The sequence below is a fragment of the Callospermophilus lateralis genome, chromosome 1, assembly GCF_048772815.1.
Source record: "Callospermophilus lateralis isolate mCalLat2 chromosome 1, mCalLat2.hap1, whole genome shotgun sequence".
NCBI classification, from domain to species: Eukaryota; Metazoa; Chordata; class Mammalia; order Rodentia; family Sciuridae; genus Callospermophilus; species Callospermophilus lateralis.
In genome coordinates, this window is record NC_135305.1 from 101,783,286 (window position 1) to 101,800,036 (window position 16,751).

The window sequence follows — 16,751 nt, forward strand, 5'->3', positions numbered from 1 at the left end:
TTTTCAGCTCTCATGTATAACTGATTAGAACTAATAAAAAATAAAATGAAACAAACCTACCTCTCTTCTTTATAAATTGCCCAGTCTGTGGTCTTCAATCCTAGCAATAAAAACCAGAAAGACAGGGCTCCTGAGGGAAGCAGAGATCAGGAGCTCAGGGTTGAGCACCAGAGCCAGACACACTATCTCCCGTGGAGAGCTTGCTTCCCTCCAGACCCACGGAGAGAACAAGCCAAGGCAATTCCTCCTGATGGCTGTTGGAAAGCAGGTCACTGGGAGAGACTTCTGCTGGTACACTGTCCTCTGGCTAACAGGTTCTTCCCATCTTGTTCTTCCTCCCATCTTGTTCCTTTCATTCCTTTGTTATTAATAATCATATCTTACTTTTAAAACCCCACAGAATGTTATTCCAACAGATGCTGTCATGAAGCTGCAGTATGAAGAAATCCATGGCCTGACTCACTTGAGCACCTGAATAGGATCCAGGCTCCCCTGTCCAGGCTTCACCTACTTCCCCAGGGGACCCAGGAAAGGCCCTGTCCCAACAAGAAAGGGTATGTTTGGAGAACAACAACAGCAACAACTTGCTGCCCCTAGGTTTCAGCTCTGGATGGACCAGCTCTATATGCCAGGGCAGTGCCATGCCACTCCATGCCAGAGCACACACTACATGCTGCCTGTAACCACAGGATGCACAGGACAGAGCAGAGAGCATCAGTGTTCCACAGGCTTTCCCAAGTTAGCAGGTAAAGCAGACAGCCTGATATTTCAGAGAAAAGAGGAGGAAACCAACCTTTCCTGTATACATCTGCTTTTAAAATTATAGCTTAAAAGCTATGTTTAAAGTGAGTAAATAAATAAATAAGATTAGGACTTATTTATAAGAAAAAAGTTAGAAGTCCCAGTCTCATAAATAAGTCTAGGTCATATAAGTCCTAGTCTTATAAATAAGTCAAGTCTAGTCTTGTAGCAAGAACATCTCATTATACAAATCACAAAAGTACATTGGATTAACAAGGCATACATGTGGAAAAAGAGTCTGATCTTCAATATCATTCTCCCCAGCCTAGTAGTAATGAGCCCTTTCCCTGTTAATTGGTGATGTTTTGATTTGGGCATCTGCATTCACATTCTTGCCTTCAGTGTGGTTAAGATGAATAGTATCCAATACATTTCATAATTTATTTATAATCTATATATAATGATTGATACTATCTTTATGGAATAATTCTTTCTTAAAAAAGATCTTCTATTGATTGGGCTATTTGTTTTTTTAGTGCTTACCTTTTTGAGTTCTTTGTAAACCCTAGAGATTAGTGCTCTATCTGATGTGTGAGGGGTAAAAAATTGCTCCCAAGATGTAGGCTCTCTATTCACCTCACAGATTGTTTCTTTTGCTGAGAAGAAACTTTTTAGTTTAATTCCATCCCATTTATTCAATCTTGGTTTTAATTCTTGTGCTTTAGGGCTCTTATTCAGGAAGTTGGGGCCTAATCCCACATGATGAAGATTACAGCCTACTTTTTCTTCTATTAGACGCAGAGTCTCTGGTTTAAGTCCTAGGTCCTTGATCCACTTTGAGTTGAGTTTAGTGAATGGTGAGAGACAGGGGTTTAATTTCATTTTGTTGCGTATAGATTTCCAGTTTTCCTAGCACCATTTGTGGAATATTACTCAGCAATAAAAGACAATAAAATCATGGCATTTGCAGGTAAATGGATGGTGCTGGACAAAATAATGCTAAGTGAAGTTAGCCAATCCCAAAAAACAAATGCTGAATATTTCTCTAATATAAGGTGACTGATCATAATGAGGTAAGGATAGGGTGCATGGGAGAGTAGAGGAACTCTAGATAGGCCAGTATGGTGGGAGAGAAAGGGGAGGAAGCAGGGGGTTAGCAATGATGGTGAAATGTGATACACATCCTTATCCAAAGTACATGTATGAAGACATGAATTGGTGTGACCATACAAACAGAGATATAAAAAATTGTGCTCTATATGTGTAATAAGAATTGATTCTTATTACACTTGATTCCACTGTCATGTATTAAAAAAATAAAATCAATAATAAAAATCATCATTCTTAGTGTTGGGAAATAAACTCAGGACTGCATACCTAGTAGACAAGTGCTCTACCACTGAGATATACTCCCAACCCATTAAAAAAATCAGTTTTCGGGTTGGGGCTGGGGCTCAGTTGTACAGTGCTCACCAGGTAGACATGAGGCACTGCGTTTGATCTTCAGCAATGAATAAAAAAATAAAGGTATTATTTCCATCTAAATTATATATATATATGTGTGTGTGTGTGTGTGTGTGTGTGTGTGTGTATCAATTTTGACACCTTCCTCACATATCAAGTTATGGGAGCTCAACGTGTTAGGAAGGGGTGAAAACTGATTTGACAGCTGAAGAAGTTGAATATAACCTTCCTTTTGCTGTAAAGATATTAATTACCAACATAGAATAAAGTAAAAATTATAAGATGGTCCCTTCGTAGAAGACACCTTACTAGCATGTTTATCTTTCTTCCCATTCCTGTATGACGTTAATTTCATTTTCTTGACTTATGACATTAGCTAGGAACTCAGCAAGATGTTAAAAAGAAATAGTAGGAGAGGATACCCTTGACTGTTCGTGATCTTAGTGGGAAAGTTTCAAGTTTACTATGATTAAGAATGGGTAGGGGTGATATGGCCTCCAGTGCCCAGGTGCCAGCTGGAGAAAGTTGCTAACACTGGGCTAGAAGTCACCCAAGCCCAAGGGTGGAAAGTGGAGAGAAGGAGCCCAGGCACCGTGGAGGTGACTGGGCCACTGGTGGCTAGTCACTAGCACAAGCCCAGGCCAGGCCTCTGCATTTCTAGACAGAAAGCAACAGTTGCTATGAGCCCCACCTTGTGTGGAATTCTGAGTGTTTGGGTCATAATTGACCCCCCAGCATTCCAGGAGTTTCAGAACAGAGGTGGATAGAGACAGAGGTGGTTTTCAGAGGTGGATAGAGACAGAGGTGGTTTTCAGAGGTGGATAGAGACAGAGGTGGTTTTCAGAGGTGGATAGAGACAGAGGTGGTTTTCAGAGTGGGTCTGATGGCTCACTGAAATTGCAGAGATGTCATCCTGGTTTAGAGGCCTAGGTTCCAGCTTGGGCCACTCCTTGGGTCAGGTGGGGGACAGCTTGGCTTCCCTCACCGGCCATGTGTCCAATGTCACCGAGGACAAGATTCTCGATGATTTCGAGGATGTAGAAGCAGGTTTACCTAATTATTGGAGAAAGAACATTGAAGATAGCAAATGGATGATCAGATATGACAATGAAAGACTTAAAAACTATTGTACTGAGCTGGAAGAAAGGTATGCAGCATCCAAGCTACGGATCCAACATCAATCTGCAAATTACCGAAATGAACTGGCACAGAAAGAAGTCAAAATCAGGCAACTGAAAGCAAGACAGTTTGTACTAGAGGATGAGTTGCTGCAACTGAAGTCAGCTGCCCAACCACTGCATTCAGGAGCTGGTGGTGTACCATCAACCACTGCCCCGTCTTCATTTGGTCATGACATTAGTCATTGTTCATCTTTTCCCAATGATGACATGGACTTCAGTGACATCATTTCAGCACAACAAGAAATCAACAGACTGTCAATTGAAGTTTCAAGACTTGAATCCCAAGTTGGCCGTTGGAGCTCTATAGCTCAGGCACAGGCAACACATAATTCGGATCAAAGTGAAATCTGCCAACTACAAAGTACTATTAAGGTACTTGAACAAAACCGAAATCAAGAACTTGATAATCATCAAGTTGAAATTGCAGTTTTGCAGAATGTACACCAACAGAAACTGGCAGAGATGAGTCGCCGGTATCGAGAGGAACTAAATGACTCTGAAGAAAAAATTAAAACACTTGAAAATCAGTTACAGCAAGGTGATTTGGGAGTAAGAGTAACTGATGAGTCTAAAATCTGTGACTTGCAAAAAACGATTCAGGTTCTACAAACTGAAAAACTAGAGTCTTCAAGGAAGATCAAAGAACTTGAGGATCAACTAAAAGACATAAACAAACAATTATCTTTGGCACAAAATGACACAGAGGTCTTGAAGAGAGAAAAAGAGCAGCTCAGTGTGGAAAAGCAACAAATAATGGAACAGTGTGAAACCTTGAAGCTGGAATGTAGTGAATTGCAGCCTTCTGTGATGGAGCAGAAAGATGAGGAAATTGGGAATTTGCAGAAAATCAGTGAACAAATAAAAGCCCAGTTGCAGGAAGACACACACAACACTCCAGCAGACAATTCTCATACTTTTTAAAAAACAAAAGTTAAAAGTTCATATAGAAAACAGAAGTGAAAAACACGACCTGTATCACTGTGAAACTGAAAAAGGAGTGAAATCAATCCAAGAACGGGAACTTGAAATTCAACTTGTAAATGAAAAGAGTAGATCTTTAACCAACCAGACTGATCAGCTATCTGATGATGAAGTTGGTAAACTCACTCAAGCTATCCCACAACAAGCTCTTCAGGCTAAAACTTATTCAAGAAAACTTGATATGATTCCACCCCAGCTCTTGGCTGCGTCATCACATACCTCCCAGTCAGCAGAGGTCCAAGAGCTGAGACAGTCACTGCAAGAAAAAGAGGCCACCATTAGGATGCTCCAGGAAAATAACTACAGGTTGTCTGATGCAATTGCTGCTGCCACAGACAGAGAAAACAAAGAACATGAAGAAATGGATTCCGAAATTAAACAGCTCAAGGAAGAACAAGATGTGTTAAACACTTTACTGAACGAGAAAGACCTCTTCATCCAAGCCAAAAGTGAACAGTTTCTTTCTTCCAATGAAAAGCTCACTGACAAAGTGAATGAAAACGAGTTGTTGAGGCAAGCAATAACCAACCTAAAAGAGAGGATATTAAATTTAGAAATGGTCATTTCTGAACTCAAAGGGGAAAATGAAAAAATGATAGAAACATCCCAAGAAAAGGAAATGGAGTATCAAGCATTACAAGAGACCAACTTGAAGTTCTCTGTGATCCTGCTAGAACAAGAGTACGAGTGCCAGTCCATGAAGGAGCAAGCTCTTGCCTTTGAGCAGCTGTTACTAGAGAAAGAAGATGGCAAGGCTGGGGACTTCAGTCAGCTTTTAAAAGCACTTGAATCCATGCAGGAGAAGACCATCCTATTTCAGCAGGAGAGAGACCAAGTCACCTTGTCTCTAAAGCACCAACAGATGGCAAACCGGACCTTAGAGCAAGAGGTTCAACACTTACGTGACAAAGAATTACACTTAAAGCAGGAGGTACAAAGCCTGAGGAGCCATCTTCTAGAATCAGAAGATTCTTATACCCGGGAAATTTGGGCTGCGGAGAAGACAGAGAAAAACCTGAGAGAGAAAGTCACTCTATTGGAAGAAAAGCTGCTCTCCTCTTCTAATGCAAGTCATCAAGCCAGTGTGCAGGTAGAGTCCCTGCAGAAACAGGTGCGTTTCCTCTCCCAAGAGAGGGATGAGAACGCACTGCAGCTTTCGCTCTACCAGGAACAAGGAAAGCAGTATGCCATGTCACTCACTAACCTGCAAAAGGTTCTAGAGCGTTCCCAACAAGAAGAAAAAGCTATGTATTCCGCTGAATTAGAAAAGGAAAGACAACGTACCACCGAATGGAAGGAAAAGGCAGAAAATCTAGAAAGAGAGGCATTGTTATTACAGGAACGCTTGGATGAAGCCGAACGTGTGTTGGATTCAGCAACCAGACTTACACAACAGTTCCATCGAAAGGAAGAACAGATTGAACAAAGTGAGCTCCCACGAGAAATATTGGACGATGCCCAAAAGGAATGGATGAACTCGGAAAATGGCACAGAAGGAAAAGTGGACAAAGTCCTAATGAGAAACCTGTTCATTGGGCATTTCCAGACACCGAAAAATCAGCGTCCCAAAGTGTTAAGGTTAATGGGAAGCATCCTGGGCATTCAAAAGGAGGAAATGGAGCAGCTGTTGATTGAAGATGATGCTGGTGTTACTAAGTGGATGATGGGTTGGCTTGCAGGAGGATCCCAATGTATCCCCAACACATCTTTGTCACTAAAAGAGCAACCTGGGCTGAAGAGTTCTTTTTCAGAACTTTTTGTCCAATTTCTGAAAACAGAATCTCATTCATCCATTCCATCACCAAAACTTTCTGCTCGTGCCATGAAGTGTCTAGACTCCAGAGGAAGGAGAAAGGAATGTGCCAATGTACCAAGAAGTGTGACAGACGCAGCAGAATTCAGAGCTGGTAAAAGAGAGGCTGTGAATCCATTCTTGGCACCGCGTTCTGCGGCTGTGCCACTGATTAGCCTAGATGGACTTGGACCTGGTGGACCTGGGAATCTCCTTTTGAATCCCATCTCAGACTTCATGCCCACTTTTACACCATTGCCAGTGTCGCCATACAATAGCACCAGGGTTGTACTAAAGGACCTTTGAAAGCAATTCAAAGCGATTATCAAGCCAGAGATGAGTTAGCACTTTAAGGAATAAACACTTTGTTCTTTTAATAAAGTGGCCTTTTGGAAAAGAAGTTGTGTATTTGTAGGGACAAAGAAAAAAGTTCATACATAGAAGTACCAGGTATTTTGTCTCCCCCTCCCCATTTTTGGTGTGTGTGTTTGCTGTAGCACTGTTTTATTTTTCTTTGTTTACCTTAGTCCTCTTTTTCAAGTGATATTTTGTTCTGATGCTATCAGGTAATCAACAGCAATAATAACCATAGCTCCAACCCCTTTTTTAGGATTATATTTGTTACATTTAATTATATTAAGATAAAAATGATACATTTATATAACAGAACAGAAGAAAAATCCAACCCATTTGAAACTCATATGAAAAAGATACATACCTCAGAATTTGGGTTATCTGAAAACAAAATATGATGTAGAAAAGTTGTGAATTCTTTAGTTTATAAAAGAAAACACTGAATAACTACTAAAAGAAAATTACAGTGGGAGGGCCTGAACATGAAGTTTAGTGGATAAATTCTAAGATTCTTTTAATCCAAATACTATGACACCTATCCATTTTACTTCCTTCTATAAAAAAGTCACTTGACGTTCATTTTGTTTTCTAGATGTTAAATATGTCCAGAAGGAAGAGGACTTTTGTCAGTCAGACCCAAAGTATAATCACATGCATCCTTTTTAATTTGTAAGAATGTATCATTAAATATCTGGACTATTTACATAAATATCTGGGCCCTTCAGTAATGCTTATAAACACACTTTTTTAAAAGAGAGAGAGATGAGAGAGAGAGAATTTTTAAATATTTATTTATTTTAGTTCTCGGCGGAGACAACATCTTTGTTTGTATGTGGTGCTGAGGATCAAAACCGGGCCGCACGCATGCCAGGCAAGCACACTACCGCTTGAGCCACATCCACAGCCCCGTATAAACACATTTTTAAAAACATTTGATCAAGGAAAAAAAGTGGAGTATAGAAATAATGCACAGTTTTGAAAGATAAAAAAGTTAACAAAAGAGAAGTTAAATCCTTTCTTATTTTGGTAAATTAAGGTAAAAGATAAATCAAAAGTTTCTAGCTTAAGTCAGGTGATATGAGAGAAGTGAGAAAGCAGATTATGTAGCAAATGCTTCTCTGACACCTGTAATTTCTAAAACCATTAAGAACATTTTTATTAAAATTGATTCCAATAAAATTTAATATAAATTAAATTATTTAAAATAAATCACATTATAGTTTATTATGAATTAATTTCACTAATTTATTTTTTATTTAAATTATGAATTTAATTTATTTCATTAATTTAATTCATTTTATTAATTGATTTTATTTATTAAAATTAATGATTTATATTTAAAATTTTATTGAATTTTTTAAGATTAGTTTAAAAAATTAATTTAAATAAATTTTAATAGAAATCAAAGTATTTAATGTTTATATATAATTTAATATGAATTTTAATAAAATTAAATTAATTTTGATAAAATATTCTCAATTGTTTTAGAAATTGCAGGTGTTAGAGAACTATTTGCTATATAATCTACTCTTTTCTCTTCTTCGATTTCACCTAACTTAAGCTGGAAACTTTTGATTCATCTTTTATCTTAATTTACAAAAATAAAAGTGAAGACAAAATACCTAGTGGCTATATAGATCAGACAAGAAAGTGGGAAGACAGTAGAGTATATAAAACAAACACACATATATATCAAGAAAAATAAAAATGTTAAAATAGCAGAAATTGGTGGAAGAGAAAGAAAAAATAAAAAAAAAAATAAAATGTACAACACAACTCAAATATACTATTCAGACATCCCCGTCCTCAAAATCCTAATTCAGGCAATGCACTTGGCTTCACACATGTTGGGGATGTGAGGCAGGAGACAGGAGAGGGAGAAGGGGAAAAAAAGGGAAAAAAATCTTGAATGAGGACACAGGGCTTGTTTTGCTTGGCGATTGGTATCTTTCCTGCTTCTCTTCTCATCCGAAAGGTGGTGTCCTCTGTTGTTAGCTGGTATCTCCACCCTCAGGGTGGTGAAGGTAATTAGAGTGTGACTGTGCCGGGTTAGTGGCTGCTGGAGAGAAGGGGGAGTTAGAAACTGGGTACCTGGAAGATGATAATGAAGGTGACCCAAGATGGAGGCTCCTGGATTCAGCAGTGGGGTGTCGGGTTGGGTGGGGGGAGCCAGGAGATGATGTTGGAAGATGAGTTCAGTGACCAACTCTGTGGCTTGCAGTGTCTGCTGACTTTCTGTGAAGTACCTGGTTGCAGGCAGGCTACTGCACATAGGGGACTGTGTCCACTGCTGCAGAGGCCCAAAGGACTTAAAATCAGCATACTGTAGTAACACAGCCACATCAATGTTTACAGCAGCTCAATTCACAATAACTAAACTGTGGAGCCAACCTAGATGCCTTTCATTAGATAAATGGATAAAGAAAATGTGGTAAATGTACACCAGGGAATATTGCTCAGCATTAAAAGAGAATAAAATTATGGCAGTTGGACTAAATGAATGGAGTTGGAGAATATCATGTTCAGAAAAGTAAGCCAATCTGAAAAACCAAAGGCTGAGTGTTCCCTCTGATAAGTGGATGCTGATGAATAATGGGGAAGGGGTTGAAAATGGAGGAATTTTCATTGGGCCAAGGTGGGGGAGAGAAGGCAGGGGAAATGGGGCTAGGAAAGATGGTGAATGAGATGGGCATCATTACCTTATGTACAAGTATTACTGCACATGTGGCGTGACTCTACATCATGTACAACCAGAGAAACAAAGAGTTGTGCTCCATTTGTGTACAATGAATTGAAAAGCTTTCTGCTGTCTTGTATAACTGATTAGAACTAATAAAAAATAAACTAAAAAGAACACCTCTCTTCTTTATAAATTTCCCAGTCTGTGGTCTTCTATTGTAGCAATAAAAAACAGACAGTGCTCCTGGGGGAAGCAGAGATCAGGAACTCAGGGTGGAGCACCAGAGCCAGACACACTATCTCCCGTGGAGAGCTTACTTCCCTCCAGACCCACAGAGAGAACAAACCAAGGCAATTCCTCCTGATGGCTGTTGGAAAGCAGGTCACTGGGAGGAACTACTGCTAGTACACTGTCCTCTGGCTAACAAGTTCTTTACCTCCCATCTTGTTCCTTTCATTCCTTTGTTATTAATAATCAGATCTTGCTTTTCAAACCCCAAACCTAGCTCAGAATGTTATTCCAATAGAAGCTGCCATGAAGCTGCAGTATGAAGAAATGCATGACCTGACTCACTAGAGCAGTTGGGTAGAATCCAGGCTCCCCAGTCCAGGCTTCAGGTACTCCCCAGCAGGGGTCCAGGAAAGGCCCTAGCCTCAGCAAGGAAGGGTATGTTTGGAAAAATAAAAAATAAAAAATAACTTGCTGCCACTAGGTTTCAGTTCTGGATGGACCAGCTCTATATGCCAGGCCAGTGCCATGCCACCTCACACCAGAGCACACACTACATGCTGCCTGTAACCTCAGGATGCACAGGACAGAGCAGAGAGCATCAGCACTCCACAGGCTTTCCCAAGTTAGCAGGTAAAGCAGACAGCCTAATATTTCAGAGAAAAGAGGAGAAAAGCAACATTTCCTGTATACATCTGCTTTTAAAATTATAGCTTAAAAGCTATGCTTCAAGTGAGTAAGTAAATAAATAAGATTGGAACTTACTTAAAAAAATTAGAAATTCCAGTCTCATAAATAAGTCTAGGTCATATAAGTCCTAGTCTTATAAATAAGTCAAGTCTAGTCTTGTAGTAAGAATATCTCATTATACAAATCACAAAAGTACATTAGGTTAACAAGGCATACATGTGGATAAGGAGTCTCTGATCTTCAATATCATCCTTCCCAGCCCAGTAGTAATGAGCCCTGGAAATTAGTGATGGAAAAAAAAAAAAAAGAAGAAATTAGGGATGGCTTGATGCATTCACATTCTTGCCTTCAGTGTGGTTTAGATTAATAGTATCCAATACATTTCATAATTTATTTATAATCTATATATAATGGTTGATACTATCTTTATGAAATCATTCTTTCTTTAAAAAATATCTTGTTTGGTGTTGGGGATTAAACCCAGAATTGCATACCTGGTAGGCAAGTACTCTACACTGAGATACACTCCCAACCCATTAAAAAATTCAGTTTTGGGGTTGGGGCTGGGGCTCAGTGGTAGAGCGCTCACCTGGCACACATGAGGCACTGGGTTTGATCCTCAGCACCACATAAAAATAAAATAAAGGTATTGTGTGTGTATACACACACACACATCAACACACACATCAGTTTTGACATTTTCCTAATGCATCAAGTTATGTGAGATCAACATGTTAGGAAGGGGTCAAAACTGATTTCACATATTTGATTTAAAATAAATCATAATATAATATGAATTAATTTCATTAATTTAAATTATTTTATTAATCAATTTTGTTGATGAATTTTATTAATTTTATTTATAAATTTAATAAATAAATTTATACAAAATTTTTATTTATATTTAAAATTTTATTGAAAATAAAAAAATTAGTTAAAAAATTAGTTTAGTAAAATTAATTTTAAAAAATTTTAATATAAATCAAATTATTTAATACAATTATATAGTTCAATATGAATTTTAATAAAATTTAATTTTGATAAAATGTTCTCAATGGTTTTAGAAATTGCAGGTGTCAGAGAAGTATTTGCTATATAATCTATTTTTTTCTCTGATTTCACCCAAGTTGAGCTGGAAACTTTTGATTTATCCTTTATCTTAATTTACAAAAATAAAAAATGAAGACAAAATACCTAGTGGCTATTTAGATCAGCCTTGTCTTTCAATTTTAAATTTTCTCTGTTTCAACTTCTCATTTCTTTATTTGATTTTCAAGCTCCTTTAGGATAGGAACATGTGGTTTATCTTTTAAACCTCAAGCAATTTACAAATAGAAAAGAAAGTACTACTCATGGATTCTTTAAGTAGTGCACAAAGTAGACCTGAAGCAAATATGAATCATCTTTAGAAGAATTTGTATCAAAAGGCTGAAAACAAGAGTTCACACACCAGTCCCCTACAGCTCTGCCTATGTGGTTCTCTGTGATTTCATCATGAATACAGGTTGATGTGACGACCACCACAACAGCCACCAGACACACTTGCATCCTAAGGATCAGTGAAATCACTTCCTTGCACCAGCACCAGATGTTTAGAACTTAGAATTTTTTACCAGCCCTTTATTTAAAAAAATCCTGACTTGAAGCTTAAGTGTATGAGGATGTTCGTATTTATACTTTTAGGTTGTACATTGAAGAGCATTTTCCTGCAGATTTTGTCAATGTAGCTATGCCTTAGAAAGAGAAACCTTTTTTCATTTTATGCTATGCCATATTTCTTGAATGTTCTGCTCATGGTTTCATACACTTTATACTGTGTATAATTTTTCAAAATTATATATGTTGTTCATTGTCTGAGGTCCTGCCTTCCAAGTGGTCTAATCTGTTGGTGATGTTTTCAATTGAACTCTTAATTTGGTTTATTGTTTCTTTCATTTCAAGGATTTCTGTTTGTTTGTTCTATCTCCCTACTGAAGTAATCTTTTGCTTCTTATATTTGTTTATGTAGCTCTTTGTCAAAATGATCTTTTGCTGCTTGTATTTGGTCTTTTATATCATTCTTTAATTTGCAGAACATTTTAATTATGTACATCCTGAACTCTTTCTATCATATCTTCTGCTGTGCTGGCCATGTGTTGAGAGCCACAGCCGAAGGGGCCCCAGCAAACTTCCAGCTGCCAGCAAACTTCCAGACTGCCAGCTGATGATTGGCTCACAGCGGCCCCAGCAACATCTAGCTGATTGGCTCCTCTGCGGTGATGCTCATTGGAGATGCTCATTGAGCTGTTTCCCTGCCCTTTCAGACTACCAGCTGGTGATTGGCTCACAGCGGCCCCAGCAACATCTAGCAACATCTAGCTGATTGGCTCCTCTGCGGTGATGCTCATTGGGCTGTTTCCCTGCCATTTCAGACCACGGAGCTGCTCATTGGGGGACTTTTTGGCTCCGCTCATGCGACCCAGCCAGTCGGCCTCAAGAGCAGGAGGATTGTGGGAGGTGGAGAGGCTGGTGGGTGAGAGTGTGGCTTGTGGGAAGCCGGTGGTGGCAGTTGGGCTCTGAGGGTTTTTTCCTGAGGAGCTGTTTTGTTTGGCATGTGTGGTTCTAAAAATAAAGTTAGTTTCTTTTGACAAGTGGCTCCTGAATTGTGCCCAGCTAGACTGCGGCAGCCATGGATTCTAATAATATGGTGTCTTGATTTGTTTGGGGCACTTTCTTCCCTTGTCTTTCCATATTGCTGTTGTGTATTCCCTTCCAGCACTGTGGATCCTAGGTGTTATCATTTTTACCCTACAGGCTTACAGTGCCCCTGTAGGGATCACCTCTTTTGAGGTGAAGGGCAATGTTATCATATCCCAATATAAATCATATACACCCTAAAAACAAATTTTTGCTAATAAGATGTTTACATTTGGTCACAATTTACAGATATTGTGAATTCAATTATTATCTACAATATACCCACTAAGTTGGTAAAAGGGTTTACAGTTTCTGATGATAGACAAAGAAGTGGGGATGAGGAGTAAGATGATATGCTGAGGAGGTAGGAGGTGAGGCTATGGAGTTATTATATCTTAGGAAGTGTGAAAGAAAAATCTAAAGAGGAAGATTAGTAGCAGGGGAAAGGAGAGGATGTAAATTTGGGTAGACAAGTAAGTGGAAAGACAGTAGAGTACATAAAACAAACACACACATATATAGAAAAATAAAAAAAAATGTTAAAGTAGCAGAAATTGGTAAGAAAAAAGAAAAAGGAAAAAAATAAGAATAAAAAGGATGTACAACACAACTGTAATATACTATTCAGATGTCCCAGGCCTCAAAATTCTAATTCATGCAAAGTACTGGTTTTACATATGTTGGGGATGTGAGGGTAGGAGAGAGGAGAGGGAGAGGGGAAAAAAAATCTTGAAGGAAGACACAGGGCTTGTTTTGGTTTGAGATCAGTATCTTTCCTGCTTCCCTTCTCATCCAATAGGTGGAGTCATCTGTTGTTAGCTGGTATCTGTGCCCTCAGGATGGTGAAGGAAACCAGGGTGCCACTGTGCCAAGTTAGCAGCTGCTGGGGAGAAGGGGGAGTTAGAAACTGGGTACCTGGAAGATGGTGATGAAAGTGACCCAAGATGGATGCTCCTGCTTTCAGAGGTGAGGTTTTGGGTCAGGTGGGGGGAGCCAGGTGATGGTGTTGGATGATGAGTTTAGTAATGAGCTCTGTGGCTTGCAGTGTGGGCTGACTTCAGAGCCTGTGTGAAATTCCCGGGTGCAGGCAGGCTACTGCACATAGAGAGCTGTGTCCACTGCTGCTGAGTCCCAAGACAGCAGCAACAAGGGGAGCCCCACTTTGGTAGATGGGGGTACACAAGGAGGTAGTGGTCTGAGTTCCTACTCATGGGAAGCAGCTGGGTGTCCTCCATGGGAGCAACATCAATGTTTTCTGCTTGAGTGGATGGCAGAAATTTCTTCATGGGTGCTGCTGCCACCTCTGATGGTCTCCCTGTGGTACCCAGTAGTCCTGTGTGGGCAAGTAGTTGGGAGACCTACTCTGATGCTGAGGCCTGGACCCCTGGACAGGTGCAGGGGGCAGGAAGATTGCTTGTAGAGAAGCAGTACTCTCACTACTAGCATCCCTGGTCACAAAGCAACACAGAATGCTCCTTCCCTCTGGCCTGCCATCCTGGATCCAGAATTTGAAACATTTGTATAGCAAGAAAAGGTAAAAACAAGACTAGTCCAAATATATAAAGAGGTCTCGCACCAACTAGAGCATAATATGCCAATTTTGCTGTGATTAACTTTATATTTCTAATGTATTTGGGAGACTAGAAGTTTTGATTATGTATTGATGGTTAAAACTTGTTTTTCCAAAAAATTAACAGGTCAAACAGGGTCATCTCTCTTCTTAACTGACTTATTTATATTGTCATTCTTTGGTAGATTGTAAAGGAAGTTCCCATAGCACTTCATATGAGAAATGTTCAACTTCATTTTCATGAAATATAAAAAGAGGGAACACTTCCGAGGACAATATTACTGACTCCAAAACCAGACAAAGACACAGCAACAAAAGAAAACTTCAGACCAATATCTCTAATGTATATAGATGCAAAAATTCTCGATAAAATTATGACAAATCAAATACAAAATATATCAAAAAGATAGTACACCATTATAAAGCAGGGTTTATCTCAGGGATGAAAGCTTGTTTCAACATACAGAAATCAATAAATGTAATTCATTACATCAATAGACTTAAAGATAATAATCACAGGATCATCTCAATAGACACAGAGAAAGCATTTGTAAAAATGCACCCCTTCATGTTCAAAAAGCTAGAAAAACTATGGATATCAGGAACATACTTCAACATTGTAAAGACTATCTATGCTAAGCCCCAGGCCAACATCATTCTAAATGGAGAAAAATTGAAAGCATTCCTTCTAATAACTGGAACAAGACAGGGATTCCCTCTTTCACTACCTTTATTTAACATAGTTCTTGAAACTAACCATAGCAATTAGACAGATGAAAGAAATTAAAGGGATAAAGATAGGAAAAGAAGAACTCAAATTATCATTTTTTTTGCAGATGATATGATTATAAATAAACCTAGAAGACCTAAAACATTCCACCATAAATTTTCTGCAACTAATAAATGAATTCAGAAAAGTAGCTGGATATAAAATCAACACCATAAATAAAAGGCATTTCTGTACATCAGTGACAAATCCTCAGAAAGTGAAACTAGGAAAACCACCCCCTTTACAATAGCCTTAAAAAAAATACCTTGGGAATCAACTGAATGAAAGAGGTGAAAGACCTCTACAGTGAAAATTACAGTATGCCAAAGATTGAAAGAAGAGACTACCTTGGGAGGTCAAGCTAGGTAGCCCAGATACACCCACACAGGCCTGCATAAAACCCAGGCTCACAGTAGGCCCAGCTCCACCCCTCCATTGGCAAGCACCCACTGGAGCCCAGCCAGCCTCTGTCACAGGACCACCTCTTTAGACCAGCAGACTACTGCAGGAGCCCAGGCCTGGCCTATATCCACCCATGCCAGATCCAGAATAGGTCCAAGTTTGCCCCACCACACACCTGGGAGCCTAAACCTAACCAACTTCCATCTTGGGACACTGCAGTCATTTCTATAGCCTTCCCCATGCAGTAGCCCCTAGCTTTTTGACAAGAGACAGGGCCTAGAGTCAGCTGCATCTCAGAGCAGGCATCCCAAAGAGAATGTGGGGCCCACCCCTTCAGCCCCATTTCTGTAATACATTGCTTCCATCTTGGGGCACCTCAAGTTACCTTGGCTACTGCCACCACCACTTTTAAATGCAGTAGCATACACTGAGGGTCACCAGCAGGGTCTGGAAGCCCAACATCAAGATGAGGTACAGACAGTCTGCATGGGTACTACAAGAATATAGGGTAGAAACTGTAATATCTCAGATCCATGATGCAAGAAAGGAAGACACATAGACAACATAAAAAAATAAGGGAGGAAAGTGCCCCCAAACAAACCAGGATACTACTATAACAGAACCCATGGACAGCAAATTTGATGAAGTGTCAGAGAAGGAGTTCAGAGGGTTAATAATTAAAATTATCTGTAAATTGAAGAATGACCTAAGTGAGCAAATACAGGCAAAATTTGTTCACTCCAACCAAGAGTTAAGAGAGCAAATACAGGTAGCAAAAGATTACTTCAAGAAAGAGATAGAGACTCTGAAGAAAAAATCAGTCAGAAATCCTTGAAATGGAGGATACAATAATCCAAATAAAAAACTCAATATAAAGCATAACCAACAGACTAGATCACTTAGAAGAAAGAGCATCAGATAATGAAGTCAAAGTATATAATCTGGAAAATAAAGTTGATCACACAGTGAAGATAGTAAGAAACCATGAACAGAATATCCAAGAATTATGGGACAGCATCAAAAGACCAAATCTAAGAGTTATTGGGATAGAGGAAGACACAGAGTTTCAAACTAAAGGAATGCATAATCTCTCCTATGAGATAATATCAGAAAATTTCCCAAGCATGAAGAATGAATTGGAAAACCAAATACAAGAGGCTTACAGGACACCAAATGTACAAAATTACAACAGATCTACACCAAGGCACATTCTAATGAAAATG

General features: G+C 39.1%; 1 pseudogene; it reads left to right on the forward strand.

Annotated features, from left to right (window-relative positions):
• Nucleotides 1-3,110: 3,110 nt before the first annotated feature.
• On the forward strand, nt 3,111-6,504 carry LOC143641940 (thyroid receptor-interacting protein 11 pseudogene; annotated as a pseudogene).
• The last annotated feature ends 10,247 nt before the right edge of the window (nt 6,505-16,751 follow it).